General features: G+C 44.0%; 1 protein-coding gene across 5 annotated transcripts in view; it reads left to right on the plus strand.

Moving 5' to 3' along the window:
* The window catches only part of CPSF1 (cleavage and polyadenylation specific factor 1), a 147,918-nt gene that overhangs the window by 14,507 nt on the left and 117,920 nt on the right, over window positions 1-15,491 (plus strand). The window contains exon 2 of one of the 5 annotated variants that reach the window (XM_085893334.1): window positions 15,120-15,232. The exons of the other annotated variants lie outside the window; for them this stretch is intronic. The gene's annotated coding sequence lies outside the window, so the exon portion shown is untranslated. The remainder of the gene's footprint in view (window positions 1-15,119; window positions 15,233-15,491) is intronic. 5 annotated transcript variants of the gene reach the window in all.

The following is a 15,491-nucleotide window of genomic DNA, read 5'->3' on the forward strand; positions in this document are numbered from 1 at the left end:
AACTTTCAAAGACATCTGGAGATATTTCTGCCATTCCTAATACAGATCAAAAACGCATCTCATTCACAAAAACAATTCGTACATCCCCCATAACCCATATCAGATTTCTTGACACGTACATGTTTATGGCAAGTCCATTTATCTAACTTCGTATCACATATTAAAAACTTACCGAATCTTAACTCACATTTCTCAAATCAAGAAGAGATTTATCTCTTATCACAAAAGGGAATATATCCGTATGACTACATGGATTCATTTGAGAAGTTTAAAGAAACACAACTTCCTTCAAGGGAAAGTTTCTAAAGCAAGTTGAATAAAACACATTTCTGATAGAGATTATATATAAGCTAAAAAGGTTTGGGAGAAGTTTAATTTTAAGAATGTTGGAGAATATCATGATTTGTATCTTAAAACTGATGTATTGTTATTGGTTGATGTGTTTGAAACTTTTGGAACAGTCTGTCATAATAAGTTCAAATGAGCTAAGATCCTCGTCCTCTTAATGATGACGTCATAAAAACGAATATGACGTCATTGTGATGTATCAGGTTTGCGATAAATTATCTGTGCTAATGCCTGGCTTGATTCCCGCAAACAAAATTCAAACAGCTTGCCTCGTTTCGGAGATAATGGTATAGGCGATTTCCATTAGTGGTGATATTATGACGTCAACTTTTTTTCTCGGAAGAATTTCCAAAATTGGAGATGGTTACTGCCTGCGCGTGGGCTTTCTGCATATACATGGCAAGGTTCACGAAGATCCGATGAAAACTCTGGGTTGTGAAACAAAAAATGTCAAAAAATAGGAATGACGTCATAAAAATTGATATGACGTCATAGTGATGTCTCATATGTGCGGTAATTTATCTCTGCTAATGCCCTGTTCGATTCCCGCAAACAGAATTCAAAAAGCTTGCCTAGTTTCAGAGATAATTTTTTAGGCGATTACCATTAGCGGAGATATTTTGACGTCATAACTTTTTTTTCTTGGATGAATTTTCAAAATCTGAGATCGTTACTGTCTGCGCAGGGTATTTTTACATATGCACGCCAAGTTTCAGGAAATTTTAATGAAAACTGGAGGCTGTGAAACAAAAAAGTCCACAAGAACAACAACGTGAGTAAGACTTAGAGATTCTCCACGAGGATCTAAAAATTCTTATGGATAAGGTCCCGCTCACGTTTACACAGCCCCGGGTTTGGCTTGGAGTGCCATGTTAAAAATGACAAAACAGAATTTGGAATTCATCAGTGATATAGATATGCTTTTAATGATAGAAAAGGCTAAAAGAGGAGGAATATCTCAAGTATGTTCCAAGAGATATGCTAAAGCAAATAACAAATATCTTCCTGATTATAATAAGAATGAGGACAACTCTTACCTGATGTATTATGATGCTAACAATTTGTATGAGTGGGCTATGTCTCAATCTTTACCTTATTGAAAACTTAAATGGGTTAAAGAAAAACATTATGAAAAAGTTTTACAAGACATTGTTGTCTCCTCTCAAAAATAATTGGATGAAGCTCAAGTTGGATAATATTTTGAGGTTGATTTAAATATCCAGAAGAACTTCATCACAAACATGAAGACCTACCTTATGCCCCTGATAAAGAAAGTCCAAGAAAAGAATTGTTAAGTGATTACCAACAGTCGTTTAATATAAAAGGTAAATCTCCAGAAAAACTACTTACTACATTAAATGACAAACAAAGTTATGTTTTGCATCAAAGGAACTTGAGACAATATTAATCTGCTGGGTTGAGAGTGAGGAAAATTCATCGGATTTTGAAATTTAAACAGTCATCGGTTAAAGAAGTATATTGATTTTAATACAAAAAGGAGAACAGAAGCAAAAACAGATTTTGAGAAGGACTTTTATAAATCAATGAATAATGCTGTATTTGGAAAGAATCTGGAAAATGTTGGGAATCGACAAAACATAAGACTTGCTACATCTTGGAAACAGGCTTCAAAGTTAAGTTTTGTTTTTTGTTTTTTGAGCGAGCGGAGGTGTTTTCAGAGAACTTTTGTGCTATTTATTTGAAAAAAGAGAGTATTGAAATGGATAAACCTATTTATATAGGAACATCAATTCTTGACTTGTCAAAGTCGTTAATGTATGACTATTACTATAATAATTTAAAATGAAAGTATAAGGATAATGTGTCATCGTTGTTTATGGATACAGATAGTTTTATATTAGAAATTAAGACAAGTGATGTATATGAGGATATGATTGATACTATTGATATTGTGACGTCCACGGGACTTGAACAGTCCCGCCAACGTAGAATGAGCCGAAACGATGGAGGCGGTTTATTTATTTATAACCCAAAGATGGCGGTTCTAATCGCACTACCGCAAACGGGACGAGGAAGGTGGCACGAGTCGCTTTTCACTGAGTTGATGATGTTTATTTGTTTTTATTATTAACCAGAAATAACAAGACTCGGCAAGAAGAGGGATCCGGGGTGATTCGACGGGATGGTGTGGGATCGGGCGTGGGGAAAAACACAGACAATTCCAATGAATATACAATTCTCAAACCCTCTAAGGCGCCAAGTACACACACACACACACACACACACACACACACACACACACACACACACACACACACACACACACACACACACACACACACACACACACACACACACACACACACACACACACACACACACACACACACACACACACACACACACACAAAACGTAGCTACTTCTGGTGGTCAGGCTGGACCGTGGTGTGGACGCAACTGTCCCTGGATCAGCGTCGGACGAGCTGGCCTTGCTCTCGTCAGGGGGGGGGGGGCAGGAGAAACCGTGGTGCTGTCGACCTCCTGGTCCTGGCCCAAGTCTGCTCACAGCCGCCAGGGAACCAGTTCTGGTGCCAAATTGCGAGCAGGAGAGGGAGGCAGGTCCGCCCGCCGTTCGACCCCGTACTCCGAGTCAGCAGAACCCCAGAGCCAACCAAGGTGAGGCACGAGGCTCAGCAAGGCTCCAAGACACGATGAAGAACACGATCAAATCAGCACAACAACAAGTACGCTTCCCGCGCAACAGCCTCCACACCAAAAAAACACGATCTTTTTGTCCCGATCTTCTTCCTCTTTCTTTTCGACCCCGAACAGAACCTTTTTATCCTCCTGTCCTCGTCACTTCCAATCGAGACGTTTATTGGCCCACCGTCGTCACCTTCCGCCAATCGTGATCACGGGGCGGAGCCATCCGCTGCACTGTCCTGTGACGTCACGGCCAGCCTCCAGGGACTACTAAAAGGGGTTTACGCAGACACACTTACCCTATCCCGTGTCCCTATCTAATTACGTGACAATTATCATTTCCCCCTTGAAGAAATGAACATTTACTAGACAACTTATCACCACTGAATTGCTACTTATTACATTGAGATCCTGGTAAACTCGAACAGCATGGCATACCTAATTAAACATCCTAATTACCCTTTGAATGCATACCCCCCCCTCAAACGTAACACTGCCCCCTCCTCTGGTACCGCAGCTCCTGCAAGGTATATCACAGGCGCTACCGTACCAGCCTTAACACTTACTGACTCACACCTAATTAACCTAACGAAATAAAGTAGGAGGGGCAATGGGCAGCGAGTCGCAGCTAACTTACCTATCCTGCTTAATGTACTACCCCCTTATGGCCTTATCCTCGCCTAAACAATCATTCGTTTTTTATTTTATTTTATTTTATTTTATTTTATCACATTATAGCACTGAGCGAAGTTGCACTCCATCTTCTGGATCATCGCTCTTGCCCAACACTCTTCCAGTGATCTGGGGAGGGGAAACAAAAGGTTCCACAAAAACACAACACTTTATATTCCTACTCTAAGCCTTAACGACACTATTCACAGGATATTTACACTTGACCGCCTCCCCCAGTGGATGCTAATAGACCCAGCGTTACCTGGGGAGCCAATTTTCAAATTTGCTTGCCCCAAAATTATGCGGACATCATGCCCTTGCTGCACATGTCAAGTTGTGCGGGATCGAGTGGGACTCATACATCTTCACAACACTCACACCATGGTCATCATGACATTTCTAGGTCATGGTCCTCATTTTAATCATGCAGGCTGAATCCCGTCGTGGCCGTGGGGTGGGTTACCACAAGATGATGGGGGCATCTCAGGTGCAACCATGCCCACAGGTAAGCTTTAATCCAACCCGGACGTTTCTCCACCCCGCTCCCTTTGATTCCCTCCCCCCTGGTAGCCATCAGCTCTAATCCCGTACAACACTCTGGAAGGGGTCTCACTGGCTCCTCTGGCCTTCCTGGGTCGCCAAGGTCCTACCCGCCTTGGTCGCCCAACCAGACCCTCTCCCAGTTGCCTCCAGACACTGTCACCATTAGCCACCATGTGGTGAATCTCCTTGAAGGGGGTCGCAATTCACGCTCACCGTGAGCTTCAGCAATCCGTGTGGACAAGCACATCATCCCCACCCACAAAACCCACATGACTCCCCCACCCCATCGGCCTTACATGTGACACCTGCATTTCTAACACTTCGCCAACCATGACCTTCCCTGTTACCACACCATGTCCAATAAAAAATCAATGTGTGCACCATACATTTCACTTCTTAACTTAAAACAACTCACACAGCACTTCTCACCCGATCCATGCACCAGCCATTGGACAGCCACTTGTGCCCGCTTTGTTACCAATTACCCACTGTCCCGATTGTCACTCTAAAACCCAGCAGAACTTACAAACCCATGCCAATTTTCCCACAATTCATTTTTTTTTTTTCACCAAAGGAGGGCACTTCGCCACAATCTCAGCAGCCGAGCATGGCCGTATATGCTCAGCCCAATCTAGTCTCCCCGACCCCCGACAGTGATCTCCGGACCTGACCTATGAAAGGGCATCTCGGATAGACCTGGCGGTTCAGCAGGAGGATTCACCCTCTCCGAGTCTAAAAGTCTATTGGAGGGTCCCTCCATCGCCGGGTACCGGCAATATCGTTGCATGTGTCCTCTTCGCCCGCACCGGAAACAACTCCCCATAAAAGGCCCCCGTGGGTATCGGTGTAATGTCCCTCCCAGATTCCGGACCCCCTCGGCCATAATCAAATTGCTCTATTGGCTGGGCTGGAACCCGCCGCTTTGGTGCACTAACTACCGGATTACCCTTTATCAAACTTGACAGTTTCTGGCAAATTTCCTGAAACATTTGGGTGATGCCAATTTCTCCCAGCCCCCCTCCCTGATCCTGGATCTCCGCCTGTCGGATCGTCACCGATGGCCTCTCTGGAACCCGACCCGGCCGACTCCACGAGGCCAGCCTGGCCGCGCACTCGGCCGCTCGGTGAACGGTGGGTGGATCCTGTAACTCCACTAGCGCTCGGACCTCAGGGTCAGGAAGAGCAGCTAAAAATTTCTCTAGTGCCAGTCTGTCCCATGCCTCCACTGTAAGGTCCCGATACGCGATCCTGACTGATTGGTAAATGTCCTGTGCCAGCTCCTGCACTGTCTCACCCGGCTTTAATCTGCGGTGCTGGAGCTGGGCCCGCACCAGATCACAGTTTGCCGCGATCCCAAACCGACGGCTCAACGCCTCGCAAATGTGGGAGCTGGTCAACATCCCTCCGCGATCACATATAACACATCTGCGGCTGGTCCCCGCAACTTTGCCACCAAATTCCTTGTACGTTCCCACTCATTCCACCCGTTTAGTCGGGAAATACACTCAATTGCGTCAGAAAAGCTTCAAGGCTCCCTGACCCGTCGAAATTTACCAGGGGGATCACTTTTACGGTGGCCCGCTTCTCAGTTTCTCCCTTGTCCGAATCCAGCCCAGGGATCAAACACCCTTGTGGCTGCGTATCCAATTTCGGAGCCCACTGTGGCCAAAGATGTTTTGTGGTGAGGGTCTCATGGGTCAATTTTGCCTCCTGTTCCAAACGTTGAATAGACCGATTCACCTCTTCCCGCAGGATCTTCTGGGCCCGCACAACCTCCTCCAAGGCTCTGTCGCGAGTTTGTAGCTGCTCCTCAACCAACCCGGACACTCTACTTACAAAAGACGGCTCTACCAGGCCTTTATCCAAGACTTCATCTTGGCTCATAATTTTATCTTGTTCGTCCAAACGAGCCTCCAATCCTTTTACCTCCTCCGCCAAATTCATCCCTTGCTTCCTCAACTCTCCCCACTCTTCAACTTGCAGCTGCATACGAGCATCCACACAGGCACGATGACGTTCCAGGTATTTCATCCACTTTATCAACCCGAATGTTCGTTGCATCAATTTTATCTACCAATTTTTTTTGTATATTTTCCCCCTCCAATGTAATTTCTACCTTTGTTTCCTCCAATCTATCCTCGAATTTACTTTGTATTTCTCCCAATTTAACATCCACACACTCCTGCATCTCAGTTTTCATTTTCTCCATCTTTTCCCCCAATTCATCCCTCATTAAATCAATCCGTGCACCCAACTGTACCCCCATTACCCCCAATTGATCTGTCATTTCTGCCCTCTGTGCCGTCATTTCTGCCCTCTGTGCCACGAATTGATTTGCTATTTGTGCCGTCATGTCCCCTATTAAACGTTCCAACATTGTCTGGATCGACATCGCGCCGGTTTCCGGCGCTGCCGGCCCCGTTACGGGCAATGAAGCACGGTCCACGCTCGGAATGGGGGAGGTTCCAACCCTACCCCCATCTCTCCTCTCTTCCCCCGACTCGCTGCCAGACACGTGGCCTTCCTCCTCAAACATCTGCACATCCGCCATGGTGCAGAAGTCCCGTTTGCCGCCAATTAATTTAAATTTGAAAAATCCCGCCAAAATTTTCCCACGCTCGCGCGCTTTTCTGCAGTAATTTTATATTCCAAATCGTGTCGAGATTCTAATCTTGGTATATTCTCCCGATACCAAATATAATTTAGAGGGGTTCGAACATCCCACACCCTGACACCAATGTGACGTCCACGGGACTTGAACAGTCCCGCCAACGTAGAATGAGCCGAAACGATGGAGGCGGTTTATTTATTTGTAACCCAAAGATGGCGGTTCTAATCGCTCTACCGCAAACGGGACGAGGAAGGTGGCACGAGTCGCTTTTCAATGAGTTGATGATGTTTATTTGTTTTCATTATTAACCAGAAATAACAAGACTTGGCAAGAAGAGGGATCCGGGGCGATTCGACGGGATGGTGTGGGATCGGGCGTGGGGAAAAACACAGACAATTCCAATGAATATACAATTCTCAAACCCTCTAAGGCGCCAAGTACACACACACACACACACACACACACACACACACACACACACACACACACACACACACACACACACACACACACACACACACACACACACACACACACACACACACACACACACACACAACGTAGCTACTTCTGGTGGTCAGGCTGGACCGTGGTGTGGACGCAACTGTCCCGAGATCAGCGTCGGACGAGCTGGCCTTGCTCTCGTCAGGGGGGGGCAGGAGAAACCGTGGTGCTGTCGACCTCCTGGTCCTGGCCCAAGTCCGCTCACAGCCGCCAGGGAACCAGTTCTGGCGCCAAATTGCGAGCAGGAGAGGGAGGCAGGTCCGCCCGCCGTTCGACCCCGTACTCCGAGTCAGCAGAACCCCAGAGCCAACCAAGGTGAGGCACGAGGCTCAGCAAGGCTCCAAGACATGATGAAGAACACGATCGAATCAGCACAACAACAAGTACGCTTCCCGCGCAACAGCCTCCACACCAAAAAAACACGATCTTTTTGTCCCGATCTTCTTCCTCTTCCTTTTCGACCCCGAACATAACCTTTTTATCCTCCTGTCCTCGTCACTTCCAATCGAGCCGTTTATTGGCCCACCGCCGTCACCTTCCGCCAATCGTGATCACGGGGCGGAGCCATCCGCTGCACTGTCCTGTGACGTCACGGCCAGCCTCCAGGGACTACTAAAAGGGGTTTACGCAGACACACTTACCCTATCCCGTGTCTCTATCTAATTACGTGACAATTATCATTTCCCCCTTGAAGAAATGAACATTTACTAGACAACTTATCACCACTGAATTGCTACTTATTACATCGAGATCCTGGTAAACTCGAACAGCATGGCATACCTAATTAAACATCCTAATTACCCTTTGAATGCATACCCCCCCCCCCTCAAACGTAACAATATATATGATACAAGTAATTATAAGTCAGGTGATGTGTTGTTTTCATCAAAGAATAAAAAGGTTATTGGTAAGTTTAAAGATGAATTGGGTGGGAAAGTCATGAGCAAATTTATCGGATTGAGATCAGTCTTATTCTTTTACGTATATTGATAATAATTACATTGAAAGTTGTGATAAGAAGCTGAAGGGAATAAAGAAAAATATAATCAAGGAAACAATAAACTTTAAACATTATTTCAACTGTTTCACCTTGAAGAAGGAAGAGTACAGAAAAATGGATACAATAAGAAGTTATAAACACAATTGTATATACAGAAGAGATAAATAAGAAAGCATTAGGAGCTTTTGATGATAAAAGATATATTTTAGAGAATGGAATCAATAGTCTCCCTTATGGTTATAAGTATAAGTGTTAAGATATTGGGTTGGGAATTTTAACAGGCGGTAGCCTGACACACACACACACACACACACACACACACACACACACACACACACACACACACACACACACACACACACACACACACACACACACACACACACACACACACACACACAGCTGGAATTATGGATAGATAACCGGGGTAAAAGTAGATAAAACAAATAAGCGGATAAATTTAATTACAAATAAGTTGGAGGATGTAAAGAAAAAAATTAATATCCTTGAATGGACTGAAAACTTTGATGGTTATCAATTGAACAATGGAAAAATAATTTACTGCAATCTCAAAATGATATGTGGCTCAGGAGGTGGTCAAATATTGAGTATAAAGAGAAGTTTATCATTTCATTTCTGCTCAACAAAGACACTTATACCAAGAACCAAGTTTCAAGTTATTCTTTGTGAATATACTCTATGGAAATGAATGTTCGAAGAAAATTAAGTTATTCCCTAAAGTAGAACATGGGCAACTTGAGGGGGAGCACTCGGGAGAGTGCAAAACCTCCGCCGCCAATACTGCTTGGTCACTCAAGTGAACCTTATATCTTATTCATTAAATATGATGTCAACAGTGCTGACAGAGTTATAGTTCTTTTCTCCAACTTTTTTTTTGGGGGGGGGGGGGTGGAAATCACTTAAAACATGTAAAAATGCAAAAAAAAAACTTTTTTTTTTCTCAAACAATTTTTTGGGGGGGTTGGAAATCACTTAAAATATGTAGAAATGCAAAAAAAAAAAAATTTTTGGGGGCGGTAACAATTTTTTGGGGGTTGGAAATCACTTAAAACATGTACAAATGCAAAAAAAAAAATTTTCTCTATTTTTGGGGGGGGGTAACAATTTTTTGGGGGGGTTGGAAATCACTTAAATGCTAACAGCATGTAGAAATGCAAAAAAAATTCTCTAACAATTTTTTTTTGGGGGGGGGGTTGGAAATCACTTAAAACATGTAGAAATTAAAAAACAAAATTTTTTTTTTTTGGGGGGGGGGGGACCAAGTCCAAAATTTAATGGCATGATCCTTGGACCATACCTAACCCTTCCCTCACCAAGTTTCGTCGAAATCCGTCGAGGAGTTTTTCCGTAATACTGTTCACAAACAAACAAACAAACAGAAAGGGGTGAAAACAGTAACCTCCATCCATCTTCGAAGATGGCGGAGGTTAAATATTCGTTGGTTCGCTCCTTGAGTTGAATGAAAATATAAAAGGGAAGAAGTGCTTTAATCAGTAAGTCTCAATCTTTCATAGTTTCAATTTTACATTTGCTTGTATTGGAGGGAAGGGGATAGGTGGGAGAAAATCAGTCTCAATTTTACATTTGCTTGTATGGGAGGGACGGAGATAGGTGGGAATAAAATCAGTCTCCTATTTTGGGCTTTTGGGGCTTGAGTCAGAAAGTTTTTCCCTTTTCCCCCATTCATTTGACTGGGAGTCCCAGAAACAACATTTATCATCTACTCTGGAGTGAGGCTAACGGGGGCTCTGCTTACCAGTAGCCAAAAGGCTCATGGGCAGCCACTGAATCAAGTTAGTTTCTCAGAGACTGAACATAAAAGCACCAGTTTTGCAAAGCTCCATATGAAGCTGGTAATCCAGTGTCACACAGTCATGGATTATGAGCAACTAACACTGAGTGGTCATCATGATGACATCGCCCACAAAGATTTGAGGCGCCGCGAGGAGGAGTGATATCAGGGCCACATCGGCCATTTTGGAGTTAATGCCATATAGCACTATTTTAACCCTTACCCTATCATCCGAACCTATCATCATCATATCATTAAAAAATGTCGCTTATATCACTCCTCCTCGCTGGGCCTCATTTGATCTGGCTATTGCAATGACGGATTGTGGTTTTCAGCAAATTGTCCAATTTGGTACAAGAGAAGATAACACTCTGGATCTCTTCTTAACTAATCGGCCGTCTTATATTAAGTTCTTACCAGCACCTGGCATTAGCAACCATGAAATTGTGTTCATCGATACCAACTTCAAAGATGATGATTGTAAACCGACCAGAAGGATAATCTACGTATGGGATCGGGATAAGGCCAACATGGGTGTCTGTCAGGTGGCACAGGACATGCTCAATGACATTATTTCCAATTATGACATCCACACCGACACAAATGAAATGTGGGTCGTCATCGAGAAACAGCTTTAAGCCGTGCTAGCTCTTGTGCCCATGAAATACATTTCAGCAAGGTTTAACCAGCCCTGTGTAACAAGAACTATCAAGAGGATAGGCAAACAAAAACAGCGAGCCTCTAACAAAGCTGGTTCCTGTCGCAGCAGGTTGAAAGGTTAGACTCTGGTCTCGTTGCAATTAGATGAATAAAATGCAGCTAGCCTGTAGGGAAGCATACAGCAATTACATCCTCAACATTATATGCCCTGGCCTGAAGTCAAATCCAAAGAGTTTCTGGAGTTTTATATCCAGCAAGAGATGTGGCAACAGTGGAGTTGTTCCCTTATTTGGCTATGATGGCCTAACCTACACCAGTACTAAGATAAAGGCTGATATTCTGAACACTCAATTTGTCTCGGTCTTCAATAAAGACGAGCATCCCACTGCGTGACCAGGGTGACTGGTGACCAGGGCCATCCTACTACCATGGCTAATGTGGAGGTTACATACAATGGAGTTACCAAACCTCTGAAGAAACTTAACCCACATAAAGCTTAGGGTTCCAATATGATACCTGTACATCTGTTCAAGACATTAGCTGATTACTTGGGCCCTTTGCTAACCATCCTCTTCAAATCATTGCTAGTCGTAGTATTGTGCCTGATGCATGGAAAAATGCTAATATAACCCTCATGTTCAAGAGAGAGAAGAAACTAATCCAGGCAATTTCACTCCCATTTCTCTCACATCCATCTTTTAAAATCTTTTTAATACAAGGTTTTAGGCTCGTTGTGGAGCTGCCACTCACACATGGACATACTAACGAGACCAACACAGCCACTGAGCTTGTGGGAATTGCTGCCACTTCCCAGGATACTGTGGGTACCAGTGATGTCGCAACAATGCCGCCACTTTTCTCACTGCACCCAGTGGGGCATTTCTGAAGAAGAAACTTCCTCCTCCCCATGGATACCAACCTATGGAGATTGTCTGTGCTCTTAACCTTTTAAATGCTGAACATCATGTAAGAAAGCGGAAGGGACGATTTTTTTTTTTTGAAGTCTTTGATATGACTCGGACAGATTTTGAACCGCTGATCTCCCAGACTTGAGCGGACACTCTAACCATGACACCACTGAGTCTGTTGCAAGATATTAGAACATATCATGCAACATCTTGAGCGAGCAAACGTCCTCTCCATCCTTCAACTTGGATTCAGAAAAGGTCGCTCATGTGAATCCCAACTTATCATCACCACAGATAACCTTGCGCACAGCCTTGAAGCTGGTCTTCAAACAGACCTGATTCTTCTCTACTTCTTTAAAACATTTGACAAGGTTTCCCACCATCACTTACGACACCACCTTGATCACTGTGGTGTCTGATGAAACATCCTGCAATGGATTTCATCATTCTTGCAAGGCGGAAAACAGCAGGTGATCCTTGAAGGCTGCACTTCAGACACGGTATCTGTTTTACCTGGCGTACCTCAAGGTACTGTCCTCCGACCCCTGTTCTTTTTTTGCTTCATTACTTCCGCCAGCGAAGGTGAAGGAGGTTGTGTTTTCACCCCTTTCTGTCTGTTTGTTTGGCTGTTTGTTTTTGTGCAGGATATCTCAAAAAGATGTGGACGGATCCGGATGAAATTGTGGACAGGTTGGGTGTGTGACAAGGACAAACTGATTAGATTTTGGTGAAGATCCGAATCCAGATCCGACTACGAGAATTTTTAAAGTGATTCTTCATCATTGAGAGACAGGGTCACAAACGAAATAGTCCTGCACATAGCATGATATTTCAAAAATGTAATGAGCCCATATGTTGTCGTGGATCAGGCTTTACGTGGTGGAGGTATGCACTCAACTGAGTGCCCTTATAGTTATTATTGCTATTACCTCCCTGATTGTGTATCCAAGGACTCCAAAGTTTGTCTTTTTGCTGATGACTTCCTTGTATATAGGGTTATTAACTCCATTGATAATGCTTAGACACTCTCACAAGACCTCAATGCTCTGCAAGAACGGGAAATGAGATGGCTTATGGAGTGAGCTCATCCTCCTACAGAAATTCCAAGTTACAAGAATCACCAGGTGATGGAAACCACTCCAGTTTGTCTACCAGGTCCACAATCAACCTCTGGAGGTGATAACGTCAACCAGATATCTTCGGGTGGAATTATCTTATGACCTCTCCTGGAATAAGTATGTAGATTTAATCACAAAGAAAGGCCTCAACACCTTCGACTTTCTCCAATGTAATCTAAGAAGCTGTCCACATCACATCAAGGGCTTGTGCTACAAAGCATTAGTAGGACTGATGTTGGAGTATGCCAGCTGTGCATGAGACCCATATACACATCGGAACATAGACAAGGTGGGGTTGGTGCAAAGATGAGCAGAGAGTTTTGTGACCAACAACTACAGGCAGTCACATGGTAGTGTGTCTGCCATGGTCAAACAACAACAGTGGGAGACTCTTGAACATTGTCGTGCAGTCTCGAAAATCACAATGCTGCACTGCATCCATAACAACCTGGTGTGAATCCCGTAAGATTGCCCAAAGCAACAAGAGGCAACAGTCAACGCTTTGTCATCTCCTGAGCAAGAACCAACACCTTGAGGAGATCGTTTTTCCTGGACACCATCTGTCTGGTGTCTTCCTCAGGCTGTGGATGACACTACCAGCGAGAAGTTTAAGACCGGTGCATATCGGTGCCTGCTGAGGTGTGCATAGTCCAGCAAGAAGACGATTTTTTTCTGTCCTGCTTGAATTCATGTAAACCCTCAGTGTGAAAATACTCCTTGGAGGTCTCTGCACTTTATTGGAACAACAAGAAGAAGTACGTTTTGATCGCTAAGCAGAGTAACTGACACCAAAAACCATTCGGCGTTCTCCTGTGTGGGTGATGCCGTTTGGGGGTTACCCAGAAAGGCACAGTAGTATGCAGTGGAAACTACATTTAGTCCAAGACTACAAACTACTACAACAGTCGAAGAATTTATCTTTGTATACGTAATATGTAAATGCCCCCTTAACGATTAATTATTTCCTCTTCCCCCATTTAAACTGCTCTTGGCATGTTGTGAATGCTGTGGAAGAGTATTTTGAGGACCAGGGAAAAGTTCCTATGATAGTTCTCCCCAGATCAGATTGAGTAATTTTCATTTTAAGGACTTATTGCATATGATTAAAATCACACCATTGCGTAGCGAATGGATTTCCCAATACTCAACATTTGGATGGCCAGCCATGTTTTATCTATGACAACCATGGATACTTGGCATTGCTCAGTGCAGTGCTGTTCGATCCTGTTGGCATTTTGAAGAAATCAAATTTTATTTTATTTTCAAATTTTTTTTCTACATTGTCCACAGGTCGGGCCCAGCATGTTAAATGCATATTGTCCAGAGATGGGGCCCAGCATGTTAAATGCATATTGTCCACAGATAGGGCCCAGCATGTTAAATGTATATTGTCCACAGATAGGGCCCAGCATGTTAAATGCATATTGTCCACAGATAGGGCCCAGCATGTTAAATGCATATTGTCCACAATTAGGGCCCAGCAAGTTAAATGTACATTGACCACAGGTAGGGCCTAGCATGTTAAATGTATATTGTCCACAGATGGGGCCCAGAATGTTAAATGTATATTGTCTACAGGGCCCAGCATGTTAAATGTATATTGTCCACAATTAGGGCCCAGAAAGTTAAATGTACATTGACCACAGGTAGGGCCCAGCATGTTAAATGCATATTGTCCAGAGATGGGGCACAGCATGTTAAATGTACATTGACCACAGGTCGGGCCCAGCATGTTAAATGCATATTGTCCAGAGATGGGGCCCAGCATGTTAAATGTATATTGTCCACAGATAGGGCCCAGAATGTTAAATGTATATTGTCCACAGGGCCCAGCATGTTAAATGTATATTGTCCACAATTATGGGCCAGCAAGTTAAATGTACATTGTCCATAGGTAGGGCCCAGCATGTTCAATGGATATTGTCCACAGATAGGGCCCAGAATGTTAAATGTATATTGTCCCCAGGGCCCAGCATGTTAAATGTATATTGTCCACAATTAGGGCCCAGCATGTTAAATGTACATTGTCCACAGGTAGGGCCCAGCATGTTAAATGTATATTGTCCACAGGGCCCAGCATGTTAAATGTATATTGTCCACAATTAGGGCCCAGCAAGATAAATGTACATTGACCACAGGTTGGGCCCAGCATGTTAAATGTATATTGTCCACACGGCCCAGCATGTTAAATGTACATTGTCCACAGGTAGGGCCCAGCATGTTAAATGGATATTGTCCACAGATGGGGCCCAGCATGTTAAATGGATATTGTCCACAGGTAGGGCCGAGTAACAGCTGCTGATAAACGGTCCGCTTCAAGAACTACAGATACGTGCAAGGACTGGAGAAAGCAGAATAGAAATAGTAAAGTGAAAAAAATACAGAATCAAGGTAGGGCACTGTGTTTTTATTAAATTAATTCATTCATGCAGTGTTACACATTGATACACAAGCCTGGTGTTGGCTTCGTGGTGAGGGTCGTGGCTTGGGATCTTAGGGTCCCGAGTTCGAGCCCCGTTGGCCACTGAATTAACACCAGGAGGTTGACTCAGCCTGTCATCTTTCTGAGGTTGGTGAAATGAGTACCAGAAAACTGGTAATGGGGGCAGTGCATCAGCGGCATCGCCACGACCCTAACCTATGATGCAAC

Source organism: Eptatretus burgeri, chromosome 8 (genome assembly GCF_056783735.1).
Source record: "Eptatretus burgeri isolate ZD-2024b chromosome 8, Ebu_testis_v1, whole genome shotgun sequence".
Classification (NCBI taxonomy): domain Eukaryota; kingdom Metazoa; phylum Chordata; class Myxini; order Myxiniformes; family Myxinidae; genus Eptatretus; species Eptatretus burgeri.